Source organism: Rhea pennata, chromosome 3, assembly GCF_028389875.1.
Source record: "Rhea pennata isolate bPtePen1 chromosome 3, bPtePen1.pri, whole genome shotgun sequence".
Taxonomy (NCBI): Eukaryota; Metazoa; Chordata; class Aves; order Rheiformes; family Rheidae; genus Rhea; species Rhea pennata.
Window position 1 is genome coordinate 85,004,475 of NC_084665.1, and position 21,522 is coordinate 85,025,996.

Here is a 21,522-nt window from a genome sequence, read left to right on the forward strand (position 1 = left end):
TGCAGCAGTGGCATACCACCAGCATACAGAGGTTGAATCAGCTTGAACCTGAGACAATTGCAGGACAAAGGTCTTAATGAAATCTGTACTGAGCAGCCCTAAAAATGGCACCGGTGAGCTTAGAGAAAGAACTATGAGTTTTCTTCACTAGGAACATTAATGGTGTGAAATTGTTACAGTCCTGATGTGCGTATATACGCAGCTCTCAATCTTTTACTCTGCCCTCTTCTAGGCTATTTTTAGGAATATTTTTAAGTAAGATATGTTGTAGCAGTAAATGTATAGTACATCTCATTTTAAAGCAGACCTGAATACTAGAACATATGGGAGAGGTGTTGAATAATACTTTTATAGACAGCACAACAAATTTACCTGAAGTCAGATAAAAGTGTATGTTCATTACTGGTATGGTGAATTTCTTTTTAGATACTGTGTGCTTTAACAGCAGTCTGTTCCTGCCTACATGCCTCTCTGAGTGAAAACAGTTTTATTAGGTGTTGCTGCAATCTTTAGATTTTATCCACACAAACAAACGATATATTACTTGGTGCCAAAGCAATTGTATGGGTACCGAACAATCTTCATTAAAACAGTCAACATTAAGCATTCAAAAGCATGCTCAAAAGCATTTAGTGAACTACAGATTTTCCATCATCTAAAAAAGAAAATCTATTTTCTTTTTAGAACTGTTTTTCCTCTACCAACAAGCATATTTATTTATTTCCTATGCAATAAAAGCACTCTGCTTGTATATGAAATATTATCAGCTCATCTTTGGAAAAAAGTGTGTTTTAGAGTGGCAATGCTGAAGTGTCCTCAGTTAAACCACTGATATCAAATATTACCCTGAGTTAAGACTAAATGTAAATGACAATGCAAGTTAAAAATTATATTTATATGTAGCACACTTTTCTAACATCAGTTACATATAAGAGAAATCACCAAAGATTTGGGCCATTTTTCTTTTAGAAACACTGTGCTATAATGAGATACATAGGTCATATCATGGTGAAAGATTCTTTGGGTTTAGCCACTTGATGCATTTGCAGGTGTGAAACATCTCAAAGTCTCCCTTCTGATGAGATGAATTTCAAATTCTGTGACAAGCATTAACATGCCCTCTGTGTGACTGAGTGCTGAACATGCAAAGATGTATTATAAATGTCCCTTCATGCTCTTAATATTAGGGTAATCAGTTTGCTTTTTCCTTTTCATTTGTAATATTTCTTTCATATAGCACAAGAGAATGCCATTTCAAAGTGTCCATGCTTCCTTGGCTTAAAGAAAAAACGAATATTTTTCTACCCATAGTACATCTGTTCCCTAGCCATTGATATCACTGTAATGTCTAAATCATGAAACTCAAGGCAACAGAAGGCCCAAGATAAATTTTTGCTTTGCTTTTTATTTCTATAATTTTCTGTCTTTCATAATATTCTTCTTGTTCAATTTTTGCACCAAAATCAGTCTGAACTCAGAGGACACATTTCCCTAAACGTCTTTACAATTTGCAAGCTACTGCAGCCAACAGCTCCAGGGCCAACAGAGAGATCGGTAGGCACAGCCTCTGCCTGTGATTCCCCCAGCCCTCACCAGCCCATCACCTCCCTTCAGATCTGCCAGCTGGGGCAGCACGAGCCCACAGCAACCTCAAGCCTCTGCACTTGTGGCAAGAGGCCTTCACTCTGCTTCTGTGCTCTACATTTTTTTGCACATTAATCTGGCCCTCCTCCTAAAGAGTCTGGATTTGCTCAAGCATGAATGACACCCCTAATCCACCAGTAGGTACAACTGAACCGCATCTCAAGGCTTCCCTTATCCCTTAGTCCAGAAAATAAGCTTGGTGTCTCTCTCAGAAGAGCTTGTACTTTATCTAGGCCATCAAGTCAGCCACAAAACCATGCAAGTTAATTGGAAGCATTAAACTGAGAAGGATTCTTAATCAAGCCATGACCGCTATTAGCAACTGAGTGCTGGGAAAAAAAGGTGGATAATAATTTTATGCTATACATAATGATTGTCTTAAACTTGCACATTAGACAAATCCTCAAACAGTGCATGGGGTCACCAGCAATCCTGATCTGAAGTTCAGCAGTTGCACAAATACACACAGAGCATAACTGAACCAGAAAAATGAAACCTGTCCAAGATCCTAAAAGCTCCCAAACTGACATGCAGCTTTAATGTGAGCAACTGTAAGATGATTTATTTTTTCAGATCAAATACACAAAGTTCTGGATGTAATTCTGTTAAGCAGTTTTACATCTTGCCAGTAGGACTTTTTTTTCCCTCTGCGTTAAGCTTTAATATCCTTTCAAATGCATTAATGTGTCCCTGGAACAGACACTTGCATGCTTTGAATATTTCCACTTAAAAATGGCTTTCGATCCTTACTGAGAGTTTAGGTACCACCTCTCTGGCACCAGAGCTTGTAAAACACTAAGGCAAACGGCTCCTTGCCCGAAAAATTGTCCAAGAAGCAAAATCTTCCTTCAGGTTCCCTCACAGGCAGACAAAAGGGAGGAAAAATGGGACCATATAAACAACCTCTTAGAGATTTATGCAAATATTTGCTTCCTTCTCAGTCAGTTCAGACCTCTGTGGCTTGCCTTTGAATTTCAGGTATGAACAGTTCCCATATTCTAAAAAGAAGCTGAAGCAAACACTGTAAATTCCAATTAGTTTCTTTGGAAAAGCCTTGTGCCTACCACAATTTTTTTTTCTTCAAATACTATAACACAGTTGAACATACTAGTGTAGGTTCATATACTAGTAGGATATATTTCAGGTAGAAAAAGAAAAAGATTTTTAGCAAAACTTTTAGTTGTCAATATCTGAATTTCTGGTCTCTGAATAAACCTGCATCCTAACGAGTTTAATTTACTTCCAGTTTTATGACAAAGAATTTGCATATCTAAAGCTATATGTTACCATCCCATAACCATTCGGAATAGTCTAACAAGACTGAAGAGTTTTTCACTGTAATTTTATTAGTTCAAAAGGAAATTCATTTTAAAATTGGATTCACAGCACATCACTCAAAGTTTGGTTGAGTAACTTTGGTTAGCTACCCAGATGCTTTTCAATTTGAATTATACCTTGAAAACACACACTAGAAGAAAGTCTAGAAAATTTGTCCGGAGGGCAATAGTAAATCTTCTCTGGTACTCTGGTATGCTTATACTGCGTCATCCTACTCCTTGCATGGTCTGAGGTATTCTTTCAAAAGGAGTTCTTCCTTTCCTACTGACACTGAAGCTGCTTGGTACATGCCTTGTACATTTAACAGATCTATTGATATTCATGCTTTTAAAATAAGAACTTTCTGGATGCTTCAGATGATAATGAACTAGAGCTCATTGCAAAAAATAACTAAACATTTACTTAGCTGCAGATCTGAGAAAGACTTTACAGTATACCCAGAAGCTATCAGAATGGACAAGGCAATGCACAGGGAGAATGTGAGCAGTGACCTGATAAAACTCAATGAGGAATTTTATAGCTGGATGAAAACAGAAATTAAAACTAATAATAACAAACAAGATTATAATAAAATAGCAAAAATACTAAAACATCACACCATGCAGTTTTCAAGTGGAATAAAGGGACATCCCTCTTTTAAGCTGAACAAAGGCAAAAAAAAAAAAAAAAATGTACGCGCACATTAGTCAGTCTAGGTTGGGAGATCTTTTCTGTTTTGGAGGCTAAGAAAATTTTCTAAAAACTTTTGGCAGATCACACAACAACATGCACCTTAACAGGCACCAATACACTCAGCATAGATAACAAACTGGAGGCATGAGAGGTCTGCATGCAGTTGCAGGGCTAGGATCTCACTGGGATTGCAAAGACGTGGGGGGATAACTCATACTGCAGCGTGGAGCACTGCAGTAGGTGGATGCAGGCTTTTTAGGAAGGATAGGCTGAGATGGTGAGGGAAGGGGGTTGCCCTGTATGTGACAGTAAAGCGGGGAGGTGTGCAGTTCTGCCTAGGGACAGGTGATGAGCCAGCTGAGACCTTATTGGTCAGGATTAGCAGGCAGACCAACGTGGGCCATGCTGTGGTGACATCTGCCACAGATTGCCTGATCAAGAAGTAGATGAGACCTTCAGACTACTGGAAGAAGCCTGACATTTATAGGCCTTGGCAACCTCATGGGTGACTTGAACCACAGTATCTGCTGGAGGTAAAACAGGGCAGGGTACAAGCAATTCAGGAGGTTTCTGGAGTGCATTGATGACAACTTCCTAATTTAGATGATTGAATAACCATCAAGGGGAGGTGCTATGCTGGACCTCATACTTACAAACAAGGGAGAACTGGCTGGGAATATGAAGGTCACAGGCTGCCTGCAGCCAAGGCTACAGCAACTGTGAGATGGTAGAGCTCAGGATCTTGATGAAAGGGAACAAGACAAACAGAAGGATCACAACCCTGGATATCAGGAGAGCAGATTTTCACCTGTTTATGGACTTTTTGGAAGAATCCCATGAGAAATGGTCTCAGAGAGAATAGTGGTCCAGGGAAGCTGGTTGATTTTCAAGGATCACTTCCTCCAGGCTCAAGAACAGTCCATCGTGATGTGCAAACTGTCAAACAAAGGTGGCTTGTATGGGTGAACAGGAGACCTGGTGATATGAAGATCAGGGTCCTTTAAAGATCATCTAGTCCAACCCCTCTCCTCAAGCAGGGTCACCTAGACCTCCAGAATGAAGAGCAGAAGTCTAAGTTTTCACATATAATATATACTGCCAATAAGTCAATGTATTGAGGAAATGTAACTAAGTTTCTGAATGAGAAAAACATGTTTTTCTTTAAGTTATATTATACGTCATGTTTTCTTGTAACAGCTGTTTTTAACTACATTGTACTCGTAAGAGAAGATTTTGAATGGTCTACATTAGTTGATGGTGATTACCTCCATTGTGTAATTTACTACTATTTTATTAATGCAAGATTAAGCATAATACTTCGCTGGGAAAGGTAACAGCAGAATTAACCTCTATTTACCTTGACATAATAAAGATTTAATAAAACACGGGAAAATGTCAATGAACAGCACAATTATTCTAACATGAAATTTAAATGTAACTTAATTCTCTATTCTGCATATTTAATGCTTTAAGATTAGTCATCACTGTTCTTTTCTCCCCTCTCCCAGGCATATATAGAAATATTTCAAGAAACCTCAGACAGCTTGCTTATCAAATATATCCTAATTTAGTCTCAAATTCAGAAACATAAAACCAAAAAAGCAACTGTTTTTTTCAAAGAAATTCTCCAGACCCCTACAACTAATATATATATCTATATCTCACCCTTGTCCAAAATTTTGACTATTGAATCAAAGAGGATTCTTGTTTGGTTTATATCCTGTGGTTTTATTACATCAGACAGGCATCAAAGGGGCAGAACACATAGGATTGAAAAATAACACAGCTGCACTTTGCAACTGAGTATTCTGTATCTGCCCGTGTTTTGTTGTTCATGTAATACTTTTCAATAAACAAAGATGTCAATCAAGTTTCTTTGCAGCACATCACATTTCAGATTTAAACCACTTCAGACACAGAGCTGCCCCGAGCTCACACATTTAACAGATAAAAATTCAGCTTTCTGTCAAGGCAGAATACAGTATTGATTGTAGGCTGTATTTAGGCTGGTGTCTGTTGGAGCTATATTATCTTCAAACTCATACAAAGTCCACTACAAAGACATAACACAAAGTGTATTTCTTTTCTAGTGTAAATTTTTTTTAATGTCCTGCATTGATTAGTGGCAATTTCTAAATAAATTCCCTCTCCCCCTCAAAAAATCCCATAGATATAGTGGATATTGTCTATCCAGAAATCAGTGATGTGGGAGTTACAAATACATGATAGTAATCATGAAAACTTCGATCACTTGATTTGATTCTAGTGCTTTGTAAATTAACATAATTATTCAAACATGCTTCATTAAAAATCACGACTGTACAAGTCCTTCAATTTAATGATCCAAGAACATACAGAATGAGCTAAGCTTTAAATAAATACATTAACTTTGTACTGGCTGGCCAAGTCAGATACTGGGGGGGTATTTTTTTTCTTCGGAAAAATACTCAATGCGTTCTTGCTTTCTATGAGTCTACGTGAGAATCTATGTGAGTGATTACTTGTTAAAAAGTACCACATAGTACATAGTATATTTTGCTGTTTATTCTCACATCTACCTGAACTTCTTTGGGATCACAAAAGGTTAGCTACCATGTCACTCCTAAGCTACTGGGAGATTGTCATAAAATCCCAGAAAATCTTCAACTAATTACATTTGAATTGTAGGTGTCACAGTAGGCTTTGACCTTTAAAGGGTGACAGAAAAGTTTGGCAGTCATTAAAATGTCCCTGCATTTTAGAGTACTTGTTCCATCAAAATAAAATGTAATGAATAGGCTGCAGAAAATAAATGTGTTTAACAAAGTAAGTAGATGTTACCCTGTTTATTAATACACAATGTTCCAGAAAAATCAAAAAAATACGCTTATCCATGGCAACCAAAATCATCAAGAATGAGCTGACATTCTCCTAAAACTGTAGCTGACAAAACACCAGTTGGCAGCATTGAAGGGTTAAGAGAAACTTAACAAATTTTACAGAGGAAAAGAAAAACAAATTCCAAGTTAAGTTGTCACTCCCTGCTTAATTCCCCATATATATATCTAGACGTGGCAGGGCAGCTCTTGGGTGCTGCTGCGAGTCAGGTTCCTGATAGAGTGTTAGTCTTAATCTGGCTGTTTAGCTTGGAACTTGCTTTTCCACAGCGGTGGGCAATTCAGAACCAACATTTCACTCACCCAAAACTATCATCTCTGCTGTGAAGCATCTTTTTACGGCACACCACTTCTGCAAAAAAAAAAAAAAAAAAAAAAAAAAAAAAACATTTGCCCAAAAAAATAGTGCATGAAATCTCTCGCTGTTGACTTTCCAGCCATGATGTAAAATGCCATACTGTCCAGACTGTGAAAATCCCAGCTGTCATCCAAGCACTATAAGGCAGTGAAACAAAGCCATGTGTCAGCAATACCAGTAGCTGATAGAGAAAGCTTTTTTGTTTTAAAATTTCTAATAGAGATTTTCAAGTAAGAAAAATTAAGGATACTAATTTTTATGTACAAAAGTTGCCTATATCTGTCCCTAAATGTTGACTTAAATGAACATGCTATTTTCTGATAGAAAATGAGATGGTTTCTTAGAAGATTAGTTCTTTCTTATAAACTCCTGCAATTCAGAAATCATCACTTTTTATTAAGTTTCTGCAGTTTTTAGTAAAATTTTAATACAACCGTGGTAGATTAAACATTTCTTAACTCAGATTTGATTCCCAATGAGAGACTGTGAACTCTTTTGTGTTTCTTAGCCTCTACATGCGCTTTGCTATTGTTTGCAGACGGGCAGCTCTCTGAAAAGCTCTTGCACTAAATATTGCCAGTTAACGTCCTTCATTTTCCATTGCAGTAGAGGAAGACCCACTAGATTATTGTGAACTCCCAAGCTTGTGTAGGAGATAGGACTCTACAAATGATCTTGCACACTTTGATATTGTTTGCTACTCCTTATGGAACAAAACACTTCATGTTTATTAGGTCACTAAAAAATGGAAGTTCAGAACAAAAGAATAAGCTTGTTTTCTTTTATCAAAGAAAGGCTCAAACACTTTGAGTTGCAGATAATGGAAATTAGTCACAAAAGGAAAGCCGAAAATAAGAAAGTTTTATAATTATGCTTATCAACTGAGGTCTATGTTAAGTGTTTCACCATTCCCAGCTACCGTGTGGGGCTGTCCACAGGAGTCGCCTGTGCAGCATGGGGCTGGCACACTCCTCTTTTTAAAGCAGGCTGCCCAGGCATACTCCCTTATGGCGGAAAGTGGGGAAAACACCAAGTAAAAGTGCTGGCTACATCGTCTCTCCTCTTCCATACTGTAATTTCCAATTTCTCGTTTTCCTGCCCCTGCAAATGATCAAGCACTATAACACCATGTGGCAGTGCAGAGGGTTAGAGCAGTTCCCACCACCCCGCCCCAACCCAATTAACCTCTTCTAATTAGGATTTCTAGTGAGTTGCTCAACTTGCACTTCTTATCCTGGCTTCTCATGGCTTCTTTTTCATCCCTTTGAAGATACATAGGTAACAGTTTTCAATAGCAATCTTTGGAAAACAACACTTTTTTAATCATCATTTTTAAAGCATTATAATGCTTAATTTGCCATCTGTTGAATCTAAGGACATATATGATATAACCAGTGGTGAAAGTCACAGTGAGCAGCTTAGACTCAGTAACATGCTTCCGTAAACCCAGTTTATTTAGAGAGATCCAGTTGGGAACCCTATCACAGGACCATAAAAGAAAAAAATGGGCATATAAAATGAAAAAGTCCCTCCTTACCATCATAGTGATGTGACAGGATTTTCAATTTCAGTCTTTGAGTAAGCATTTCTGACAGTAAGACAATATACTTTTATTGCTGAACACAGAGACAACATACTTGTTGATGCCAGACCCCTAAATCAAATGATATCTGAGAGACTATTTTAAATTTATGCAGCCTGGATTTTCAGCCTACAGGTCATTCAAGCTCAACATTTCATTAATGAAACACTGTCAATATTTTCCTGATATTGCCACAGGTTGATATATGGCATTATTCCAGTGCAAGGCTTTCACACATTAGTGCCTGGGAAATCAAGTGTATTCCCCAAGACACCTGGGGTATGATTAATTTTCTAATAGTCTTTCTGTATCAGTTTCAGAGGAAGGGAGGCCTTGTACTGGGGAGGAGAGAAAGCAGCAACACTGGAAAGACGACAGCTTTGGCTTCTTGCCTGGAGTCCTGTCTTGGCTAGCCGCCCCGCACAGGAACCTTTACCATCCACAGCCCAAACAACATGCCAGCAGCAAGGAGGCAGCTCATAATGTACCAGGGGTAAAAATAATGGCCACATGGAAAAAATGCCATGAAATCTGAAGAGTGCTGAAGGTAAAATGAATATGTTCCATCTACTGGGCTAGGGACAGGAGGTCTTTCAACATTTTTGAAGGTTAAAGTCAGGAAAAACAGCACTGAAGAGTAATAGGATTAGCAGATGGTCAGGGATGTCACGTTTTGCACAGTCCTTTGCTAAGTTGCATATGGAGGCAAACTTTCATATACATGAAAGGTGGAAAGCCGAGCGGATTTGGCATCTGAACAGGTCAAGGTCTGTTCATCATTGGGCAAGCAAAGAAGTTTTAGTAGTGGGGGAATGGTTGTCAGTAAGCTCATCACTACAGTCCAGAGTAGCTTTTCATGTCATAGAATAGCTGCTTGTGTTAATAGAATAACGTTCAACAACTGCACATAAACTGGCAAACTGAAAGAGCAATTAATCCACATTCAGGACTCCAGCTTTGCAAAATGCCTTACAAATTGATTTGTTTCTAGTTTATCCAAGTTGCTTTGTATTTTTGAGTCATCTGCATTGAAAGTACCAAACGGCTAAGTCAAATTAGATGTAAAATTTTCAAAATCATTTTCTTACCAACTAAGAATGTATGGAGCAGCAGCTCTAGTCAAAGGTAGCAGTTGAGTTTTAAGCCCTAAAACACCAAGATTCATAATGGGAATGCTGCAAGACCCCTAGCCATTGCAGATCTAGTAGTGCTGCTGTAATAAACATAAGGCGAGCAGTACTAGTCCTGCACACAAATTAGACTCTCTAACGCACGAAAGTCCACTATGTCCTTCTAGCATGAACTTCATTATCAGAAAGTTGGTTCAGGGTACTAAGCACCAGAATGATGAAAATGAATGTCAAAGCCAGTCCATCCAACACATTAATTTACAGTCTCAGGGAGACAGCTTGCGCACAGAGAGAGAGACAGAAAGAGACAAAGCGAGACACAGAGAAACAAGCCCCGGTATTATAAACCTACAGCACATATTTAATTCATCACATCTCTTGCGTTATTTTTTAGTTATTGTCAGTGTTGTATAGACAACAATGCTTTTATACCCCTCCGTTTATTTAAGTCTGAATTTCTTTCAGTGAGAAGTACCCTTGCCGCAAAGCGAAACCTTGCTGATAATGGGAAGGACAACGCTGTTCCTTTTAGTAACGTTTTCCCCACCCCCCCCGTTCACTATGGGACAAAGATTGCTCAGCCCCTGGCAAAACTGAAACCAATGACTTTAAATACAGAATATTGACAGAAAGGCAGAAAGGAAACCCAGCTCTGTGTAAGTGGAAAAGCATACTCTGGAAAGTAAGGTGTCGTTATGATCAGCCATTACAGACCATAAGATTACTCTGGTGAAAATAACAGGAAAGTACTTCTAAGTGCTCTTTGCCAGCAGCTAAGCAAAAGAGGCCCACTTTCATGGAAATAGGCCCCATCATGGCATATAATGCCAATACCAAACTCCAGAGGCATCCTTTAAATGAGAGCCACTGGGGACCTTACTCAGAGGAGCAGCTGCACACCAAGCACGAGACCTTCCTCCCACCTCACCAACCTGCTGACGCCTGCACAGAAGGTGCTTGAGAAGCGTTTCTGCCAGTGCTGGTTGCAACACGATGGGAAACCATAATGGCAGGAGAAGGAGCTGGCAAAAGGGCCTAGAAGCATTCAGCCTTGCGTTTGGCATACACCAAGAACAGAAATATTTATGTTCTGTCTCATAAAGGAAAACAATGATACTTTTGCTCTCAAAGCCAGTCCAGCTTTTCTTACATCTTTAATGAAGGCATTCCAACTGAAGTTAGGTCTACTACTAAAACCACTATTTAATTAAAATTAATTCTTGCAGCTCTCATACACATTTAATACCAAAACACATAATTCCACTGAAGTTACAAAAATGTTAAATATATCTTTCTCAAGAGAGAATTTTTTTCACGCAATCAATGGGTGGAGATTGAAACATTAAGTTGTTTTTCAATGAGCACCCAATGTTCTAAGTTAGAGACCTAGCAGACTCATCAAAACAGTATTTTTCGTTGCATTTCTCTTTTGTCTTTCTGACAATGTTTTGATATAGTACAAGTATAGCTTTTGTCATAGCACTTATTCATCTAAATCCAATTCAGCACATATACATTGCTGACAATAACAGAGACTGGAGAAAAAGATTGCTAAAAATATACTCTTATTTGTCAGAGGAGTTGATCTTTCTTTTTCTAAAGAAAATTTTGAGACAGATCTTAATTTCTCACTTTTGGTTTAGATCACCTTCAGAAATGATGACTAAGAGAGAAACCACAGCTTCAAAATTCAGATTTGATTTGAATCTAGGTTTAAAAGTTGAGATACTTCAGCATGCTTAGTTCAGATGTTTCTCTGTCCTTACAGAGACAGACTCTCACGATGCAGTGCAGAGACATAAGGCCAAATTACAGACCATGTAGGCCCTTTACACTGAGGGTGACTAGGTAGGATTATAGTTACAAATCTCTATAAAACTGTATACATCACCATGGCTGATGTGACAGTGCTGCTGAAAACAGTTCCCATCAGATGCTTCTTAGTAATCTAACAGATGAATTCTGCTTTTCAGATCAACAGATAAGTTTCAGGATCTGAACTAGACTGAAAAGAAGAGCAACCAACCAATCTATAAAGTTCCTATTGGTCTTTAAAGCATAAAACATCAGGGGTGGGTTGTTAGAGGAATTTAACAGCAGGGAAGCCTGCAGCTCATCAGCTCTCTCTTCCTCAAAAGTAGGTACTTACTGCATTCAAGAGGAATTATTGCAGGGGATCTCTGGTATGGTGATGTTTTTGTTGTAATAGGAAGTCTGAACAGTGCAATTGCACCCCCATAATCATCCTTTTGTTTCTCCACTGCAATAATACTGTTTTTTACAATGGACAAAGTTTATACTTTGATTGCCAACTTATTATGCATGGAAAGATGCAAACAAAATAGCCACCACTGTTGCTTGTTGAGTGGACAAAGGAAACCTGAGCCAGGCACAGAGTAGGTTCATTTCTCTTCTTCCTGTACTTGAATCTCTCAGTTTCCTCATAGGAACAGTTTTCCCTATGGAAAGTTGTTAATCTATGTGACACAAATTCATATTTTGCTTCAAAGTCCTTTGGTGAAATCCTGATCATGCTGGCATCAAGAGCCCCTCAACTTTTAGCTCAGCAGTGTCTCAGCAGTTTTGGTGTGTTTGCAAGAGATTTCTTAACAAGGTCCAAGTAAAAATGAAGCTCTCAGAAATCCTATCCTGAATGTAAACACATCTACGCTGTGATTTATGAACCTTTGAAGAACAGTGGTGCTTCCTCATAACCACTGTCGACCTTGGATCAGACTTGAGAGCAGCAATTCCTAGCCTACATCGGGCACATCTCTCATTCCTAGCAGATAAGTAGATTAGGAGGAGAGATCCGCATCAGTATCCACATGCCAACAGCAACTTCTGTGTATACAGGCAACTTTCACCTTGTTAGTAGCTATCACCACTATCACACAACCAGTTTTTCCTCCACGTCAAGCATGAGTTATCCTGCCATCAGCACTGCTAAGCAGCACTGTAAAATAAGAAATCAACGTAAAGATCAGCAATAAAAGGAAAAAGGCTATATCTGGGAAGGTCTATAAGGAGAGGAAAAAGAAATAGAAATCTAACACTTCAGAATAAATCTGAGAAAGTTAGAGGAGAAAAGCAAATCTTGAGACAAATATCAAAATGATTTTTCCAGGAGAAATAACTGACAATACAAGACATAATCACATATCACCCCACTGTTGATTTTCTTGAGTGTTCTTGGTTTGTAAAATATTGCAAGCATATTCATTTATACAACAATGAAAATGGTATTTATTGCACCACAACAGCAGGATATAGTTAAGGACTTGACTTCCATTTTCTGCTCTGCTACTCACTTGTTGGAAGAGCATGAAAAGCTTTCCAAGCTCTCAATGTTTTTGATTTACCTACTTGAAAAATAGATACTATAGAACAAAGTCAAAGCATGACATTTAATCCATATATGTAAAACAATTGGAGATTTGCAGAAGATAAAAATTATATATTTGTAAAGTATACATTTTGTCACCCCAAAATGCATGTGTCAATATTTGAGGGAAATTTAAGAGGTCTTTTTTTTCTTCCTGTGGAACGAAACTGTTCCCTTTTTTCAGATGTGTTCCATTTTATAGCAACCTTCAGAGACTGGGTCTCCCTACCAGCTTGTTGATGAACTCTTGAAAAGTACTACTACTTTTTAAAAAGTGGCACAAAGAGGGTGAGGACAGCCCTGAAAATCATCATTTTAAAGGCATGTTATTCACATGATACTGATAAATCTGGGTTGTTTTCCTTAGAGTAAAAGGGGCTCCTTCTCTTACCATGTAAATAGCATAAAATATGCAAATGAATCTTGTATTCAACAAGTCAAATATTTTGCAAGTTTAATTTACAAGTGAACCAAATTTGAACTGTTTTAAAAGCTACAAGTATGCTGCAAAATAAAAGACACTACACATCCTAGAAGCTGTATGCACTGTTGCTCATTGATAAATTATTTTCTGGAATTCACGTTAACAGCTGCAGTTCTGAGGTGCTCTCTAGCCCTCCAGTGCTACAGTTCAAGGTAATATGTGACAGATTTGAACATTCTTAAGGCAGAAAATCTCCAGAGTGTGTAGATCGTGGCATTGCTCACTGAGAGATTACACCGACTCTTATATCTGTTGCAAATGTGCAGTTATACTGATAACTTTAAAAGCAGAATATTACATATCATGCTAAAATCCTCCACTAGCTTATTATGTTCTTTCTTTGTTTCTATCTTGCTCGCTACTTTTTGTCTTTTCTTTTTTTTTTCCATTTAGCTATTGCTGGCTTGCCAGAGATCTTGAACTTGAGAAAGGTTAGACATCACAATGCTGGAGCAGTTTGTGAGCATCAGCAGATTTAGCTTGTAATTTCATTGATCTATGTGGGCTTGCTGTTTGCAAACCAGCTGCTGCACTGTTTCCCCACAGCTACTGATCTGAGTAGCATTGATTTTTTCCCTTACATTAACATAGCATTACTTCTTTAATGGGCAATAAATGACTGGATGTAAATACAAACAGGGCTGCAACAACAAAAGAGAAAAAACACATCAGTTCTTTTTTACTTAAAACTCTATTAATAATTTTCCATAAAAATTAGAAGCATAAGCTATTAACCAAGATAAATCCTATTTTTAGTGGTTTCAGTTTGTGCCAACAAATTGTCTTTTTTCTTATAGTGTTTACTCATAGCCCAAAATGTAGTATTTTATAGACATTGCATTTTTGGCTCAGTATAAATTCTAAAACAGATTCTTTTTAGGAAGAATCACGGAAAGCAACACAAAAGATTCTCCTCACTGTACTTACACTAAAACTAGATGAACCTATGTCAATTGTGAAGGAGGCATCATTGTTAGCTCTCACTTTTTTAGAGTTAAGAAAACCTAAATGGATTTTGGTTTTGACGGAATGGATGAGACACCTGCAGCATAGCATGAATTGAGAATCTTACCTATAATATGCTTACAGTCACGGTATTACTTTTGAAGCGTTGCTCAGACAGCAAATAAATTATTCTCACTAGCAGATCATGGTAAATAATACGGTGCTAGAGCTGAAAATAACCCATAAAAATGGGCACCAAAATTCACACTTATCCAAACTAAAATGTGTGTGTTGTCAGACTAGCCAATATCCCCTAGTCTCACGATCCTCTAATTTTGACCAGACAATATTTAATGTCAGTATTAGCAAATGCATTGTCTAAATTATTAAAAATTGTATTAAATAACACTGTTTCCCATGTGAACCTTCAGAGCACCCTACTATTAACCTCTTGCCACCCTTAGGAGATGACTTTCAGTGCAAGTTTTTCCCCATCATTTATTCAATTTTTAATCCAGTCTGAGATTTTGCCACTTACCTCATAGTTATATTTTTCGCTTAATAGTCTCCCATAAAGGACCTTATCAGGAGATTTTTTGAAAATCCAAATAAACTATGTTCAGCAGGTCAACTATATCTACTATTTTATTAACTTTTTCAAAGCACTTTAGCAGGTTAAAGAAGCATGCTTTCCCTTTACCAGCGTTGTGCAGGTTTGACCCTATTAGGTTATACTTATCCATGTGCCGAACAGTTCTATCCTTAATTAGACTCTCGATTAGTTTCCCCAGAAGCAAGGTGAGGTTCACTGCTCTTAACTGCCAGATCTCTTTTTGGTCCTATTTTAAAAACAGATACCATGTTAGAAATTTCCCAACCACTGCTGGTTATATCACATCTTCTTGCAAGTGTCTCCTCTATTTCATTCTATATTCTGATGAATGCTATCTGGTTTTGGTGATTTTCCATTTTTCCATGAGTTTATCAAATCACCTGTACTTTTCTTGTAAAAGACTAAAATATTTGCTAGTGCTGCTCTGCTTTTGTATTTTAAGCATAGTAACTTCTTCAGCAGCCTTCTATAAGAAAGACCAAAAGCATAAGGCAAAAGCTTATCTAACTATTTTGCTGTGGTGAAGAGCTAATTTCAGGCACTTTCCACTTTTTTAATTTGATATTTTGTTTTTTAATTATTTTGGCCTATAAGTCCTTGGCTGGGAAACTATTCCCTTCTCTCTTCAAAGTCGTAAGATCTATTCTATAGCTTTCTTGCTTTTCGCTTTTTATTTTAATGGATTTACATGCCCCATCAGCTTCAAAGAATTATTTTTTAGCCTCACTTTGAGGCTAAAACAAGAACAGGAGCAGCCTCACTGTTCTTGGACAAGGAGTGAAAAGGAGGAATCAAGTGCTACCACCATATGCTGGTCATCTTCAGCAGTGACATCCAACACCAGCAGTGATTAAAACTGGCTTTCACATGAACCTGACAAACTACAGAAAGAAAGCAGGTGTGCTTATATGAAGAGGCTTTTTTTTTTTTTTTTTTTTTTTTTTTTTTTTTTGTATTCTGGGCTTGTAAAAGATGTTCTTGGTCTATACTTTAGGTACACAGATCCTAATGATCAGGAAATATTGTTGAACACGATTTTTAGTGAAAAAAACATTGAAAATTCCCACTGAAATGTGCACATGGCTAAGTAAAGGTCAGCAAGCTATTGAGTAAACCTGAAGTGCTCACATCAGAGGATTAGAAACTCAGAATTTTCAGCATTCAGTGAAGTCAGTAGATTTTTTTTTTCTAGAATTTGAGCTATGCTGTCTTTAATACTCAGATTTGAACTTGAACAGATGAGAAAAATGAAAAGGAACTTCAGCAGAAAATTCTGGTTTTGGTTGTCAGCCACATAAAGACATCAAATATGAAAGCCTAGGTTTAGAACTATGGGCATATTTTACAGTGAAAACCTGCACTACATCAGCTTCACCTGAGTTTGAATTTCATTACAAAAATATCACATAGCACTAACTGTAAGTATTAAGGTAGATAACTGTTTGCTTTGTTTTTCATTCAAGTAGAAGTTCCAGCCTCATCAGTATTTAGAAACTCCATGTGCTGCACTGTTAAGCACAGATTTCTGCTTAAATTATATTTCTATTGGCTTTAACATATTAAAATAGAGCACATTTTAATGCATGTGTTGAACATTAAATCATTTGTGCTTCAGGGAAATGGTAGGAAACAGTAACTGTCAAAAACTATAATGAAACAAAATTAAAATAATAGAAAATGGTCTGTAACAGCAGTTTTTCTAATCATGTTAACTGAAGTTTAGCTCTACATCTTCTAAAAAGATATAAAAAAATTGAGAAAGGAAAATTCAAGCACGCACACATACACTGTTGAACAAGAAGAGGTGGAAATTGTCATTATTTTCATTCTTTGTTTACTTACTGTAAGTGTAGTTCAGTCAATGTAAGAAAAATACCACCAAACAATTTAATATATAATTTTTTTATTATTATGACAATTACCCTTTCATTCAAGTTTTTTAATATATAAACATTTTCTAAACAAAATTCTTGGAAAATTTAAGAGTCTCATTTAAGCATCTGAATTGCGGTTTACTTCTGGAAGCATGCATTATGTCGGTTAGAAACTGATCTGAAAAAATTAAACTGCATCAGAAGTATTGACAGGCATACAGATTGAATTACATGAATATGAGATACATACAGACTTGGAGCAGTTCTGCTTAGTGATCAATGTCAAATGAATTTCAAAATTATTTTTGTTTGTTTCTTTTGCCTTGTCTTATTTTAGATATTAATTTGAATTAGAAGTATGAAATAAAATCACTATTTATTAACTTCAGTCTACAAACAAAAAGTCTTACTTAAAGCTGAATTGAAATTAAAACCTTACATGTTTAGAGCCTGAGTAACAATATACTTTATCATGATGTAAATTGTTCAAAAGCAAGAAATAAAATTTGAGACTTGAAAGTTTCTGCCTGTGTGGTATGGTATAGTGTGGTATGTAGTCGATGCACACAGGCTGTATGATGAGGTTGCATTGCCCCCTATAGTCACTGTGTGACAGTTGGGAGGGGAGGGGAAAGGGAGGAAAAATAAATAATTTGCTAAAAAGATCGTGCATTTTATTTTGTTTCATCCTTAGGGAGGGACGTGGTGGGGAATAATGGACAAATCTAGCCTGACAATACTGCTCAAAAAGGATTTATATGCTTTTTTGTACAAGCACGTATGGATGAAATAAAATGTGCCCTCATATTCAAATCAGGTTTTTTCTGCAACCCCAGTGGTCTGGTGCTATTTGGGGTGTATTTGTAGGAGCTAGTACCGGCACACTGAAAGCACATCGGTGGTGGCATCGTGGACCCTGTGACCAGGAGAGGGGTGAGCTTGAGTCACTTGTGAGAGGCAGGAGGCCCACGGGTGACATCTCTTTTTCTCCTTGATGGACGTGCATGTGGGGGCTGAGCAAAACGCAAACACTTCACTCCAGCGCATATGGGGCTCTAAAACCAGGACCCGCACTGCAGATGAGTACCTAAACAGACTGCTATTCGAAATAGCTTCAGAAGAGCTCTAGGAAGAGGATGAGGACTAGGAAGAAAGAGAAAAGGCTCGCATATGGGGGTCCTCTTCAGCAGTAGGAACAGCCACAAGGTGCATAGCCAGTCTGCTCATGCTGCCCATGGGCACTGGCAATGCAGCCGGAGGAGGCAGGATGTTTCCCAAGTCCCTGGCAGTGTTATAGCTGCTTTTTAATCATCAGCACAAGGACACAGCTACTTGTCAGGACTCTGATTTTTCCATTCTAGCCCCTCTTTATTGGCTTTGCTATCTACTAAAATAATGCTAGCTGCCCAATCAAACTAATTGAATCTCAGCAGCTGTTCTAATACTGTTCTCTTATGAATATTACTTAATTACGCACAGCCTTCAGTGTATCTTTTAATATTCACAGTCACAATATAATAATAAACATTAAATTCTTGAGGATCTCTTAAAAATATCTAATCAGCTCTTGGTGTTACTGTCCCCAAAACTTCATGGAAATGGCAAGTGTTCAATAAGCTCAAGATCAAAGCTGCACTGTATGGGGTGCAACACATTACTCTCACTATTTGTCTAATTTCTGGAGACAGCGTTTCTATTATCAGAATTCTGGGGACACTCTCAGCTTGCAAAAGTGAGTACTGCTCCTCAAAGGTGCTAATTCTCATGTTTGAGTCACCCACCTTTTTTCCTATGGTAGTACAAGTGTGTTTGTGGCCACATGATGAACTAGTTGGAGACCCGAAGCAGTTAAAAACCCAGCTTTTTTCTTGCCATGTTATTTTTTATTTGGATCAGTTGTTGAGATTCAGCGTGTGGCAGCACCCATGCTTTCACTTGCACAAGGGAGAGGAGAAAAAGAAACAAAACCAGAGAGCTATACAGACTGCCTAATTCTATGGCAGTGATGTCTTGTGCCAGCTGAAAGTGGCACAAGTTTGTGTAGCTATGGTTTCAGGAATATGAATTGTTCTTAAAATGCCTTTATATCTGATTCAATTTGAAAAAAAAATGTATTATGACAGCTCATATCTGCATACCTTCACACATCTTCTCTGGCCAGACAGAAAGGATGGTCCTGCAAAGTGGGGCTGATCAATTTGTCTAGTTTTTGTGCATATGTGCCCCAGATATAAACCCATATCTTTCTTTCACTATGATGACTAGAGACTCGGTAATGACTGAGCTACTAATGAGATGTGATTGCTGCCTACCCAGCAGATCAATACTGTCTCACTGACGCGAAGGGGGTGTATCCTGGAAGTATTCAGCTGTTGGCTCTTACCTTACTCCTAGCTGCAAGCTCTTTAAAGCAGGAACAGGTGTCTGTTCTGTAAGCCCTGCAGTTGGCAGGAGTTCTGCAGCTCGTGGTCTGAAGTTAAACAGACACATCTGCAAAGTTTATCCACAAAAAAATTGTACAGTATCCACTAGATGTGTCACAACTTGTTGCCTCACCCAGATAACTGGCCTCATCCTTGTCTTTTCTAGTCTCTCATTTTGCTTTCTTTTTATTCTAAATATATTGAAATACTATAACATACTAGAATATCACTGTGCAGTAATTTAGCTAACACAAACTTCTAACAGTGAGAAGTTCTAGGCTATGTAATTAGCTTTGCCTTTTGTTTATTTTTTCTCAGTTATGCTCTTCCCTTTACGTATGTGTTTGTACGTAAACACATATATGCATATGTATACATATTAAGTTATTTCACTGAGTAGCAGAAAATTCTTTAAGGATGATTGTCGCTTGTATATTTCTTATAATTCTTCTGTAAACACTTTCAGATATTTTTCTTCAATCCACATTAGTTGACTGTCACAAGCCATATGCTTTGCTGCTCATGAAAGTGGGATATTTTCTTCATATCACCAGTGTACACTTAAACACTGCCTTCATGCTAAAGAATCAAAAATCTCTGCAGGACACAACTCTGTACCCATTAGTATGGGGCCATCTTTCAACAGCAGTGCATTGCCCAACTGGCGCAGAGAACAGTGACACATTTGAGGAAAGAACATTTCTGAATGCCAAATATGCAGAGATGAGCCACTAACTCTTATGAATTATCCATGCAGAGCAGATAGAACATTTGTTTTCAAGGTCAAATGAGAAAGATCCCCTGACCTGTATGGTAAACTACATGTTAATACATTTATCCATCTTTGGAATATAAAGGACAAAGTCAACACAAAGAGAAATGAACCAGTGGAGTAAATCTGCCAAACTACCAAAATCATTGTGCCATCCATTTTAATGGCATTTTTATGCCTGTGAAGGACATACACAATGAAAAATAGATCTCTCTAGCTCAAATTTGAGTTGCTTCCAAACTAGAGATTGCTGAATCAAGTATATTTGCATTCTTTGGATAACCCGTAGTTGATTTCATTTTACTTACTGTTTTCCCATATTTGTTTAGCCACCTCATAACTAATGCAACAGAAAGAATAAAATAAACCAATATTAGATTTTCTAAAGAGAAATTGCAGTAGTATCTCATAAATACCTCTACATTTCCCCCCCTGACCATCACCAGGCAGCATACTCAAAGTTGGCATGATCCTGTCAAAATAGTGTGTTTTGTTATGGTTGTCTACACCAACATCTAATGGATAACAATTAAGAAAAGAGATAAGGTGATCAATTGACATCTCATAAATGCTTCGCACACATAACACTCAATTTTGATTCCTCATGGGCTGTTGAAGCACAGCTCTTTGACAGTTCAAGAGGGGGGACTCTAATACTAGAGGAGACCAGGGAATGAATTCTGATGGGATGTGTCAAGTTTAAACTCTCTAGTAGTGCAAAGAGGCCTGAAAGTGAAAGCAAATCCATCCTAAAGGCCTTTACATTAGCAGAATAGAGCATAGGGTAAAGAAACTGGGACCCAGAGAATCACAGCTTTCCTTGCTTTTCTCTTGCCTTGCCAGAAAGAATAAATGACTTGGCTCCTTTACATGAGCCTTGCATTTCATCAGCCCCACCATAGAGAAATTAGAATTTCTGCCATTCCTCACTAGATGTTCATTTGTCTCCCTCCTGTACTCACAGTGTGCAGAGACAGATGCATTTTTTCCATTCCTCCTGCTACGGCGTCACAAAGTCTGAGCTGGACCATGAACTCTTTCCAGCCATATACACACACACATACAAAAAAAAAAAAAAAAAAGAAAAAAAAAAGAAAAAAGAAAAAAAGAAAAAAAATGTGGCACAGTAATATGGGGAACGTAGCAGTCTAAATATATTATGTTTTTCCTAAGTCACTGAGATGGTATCAAAAAAAAAATTCAACATTTGTATCTCTGATGACTATATAGTGGTAGGATTTGCAACAAACATTTCAGAGTATTCATCATCATGCTTTTTGATATCTCTGCACAGGCGGTTAGTTTAATTTCTCATATATCCATGCCACTTTTCTTTCATATTAATATTCCCAAATGACAAGTACATTACTTCAAGCTGCTGAATTGATTTTCAAGAGGAATCTTGGTTCACATAAATTGTTGCTTT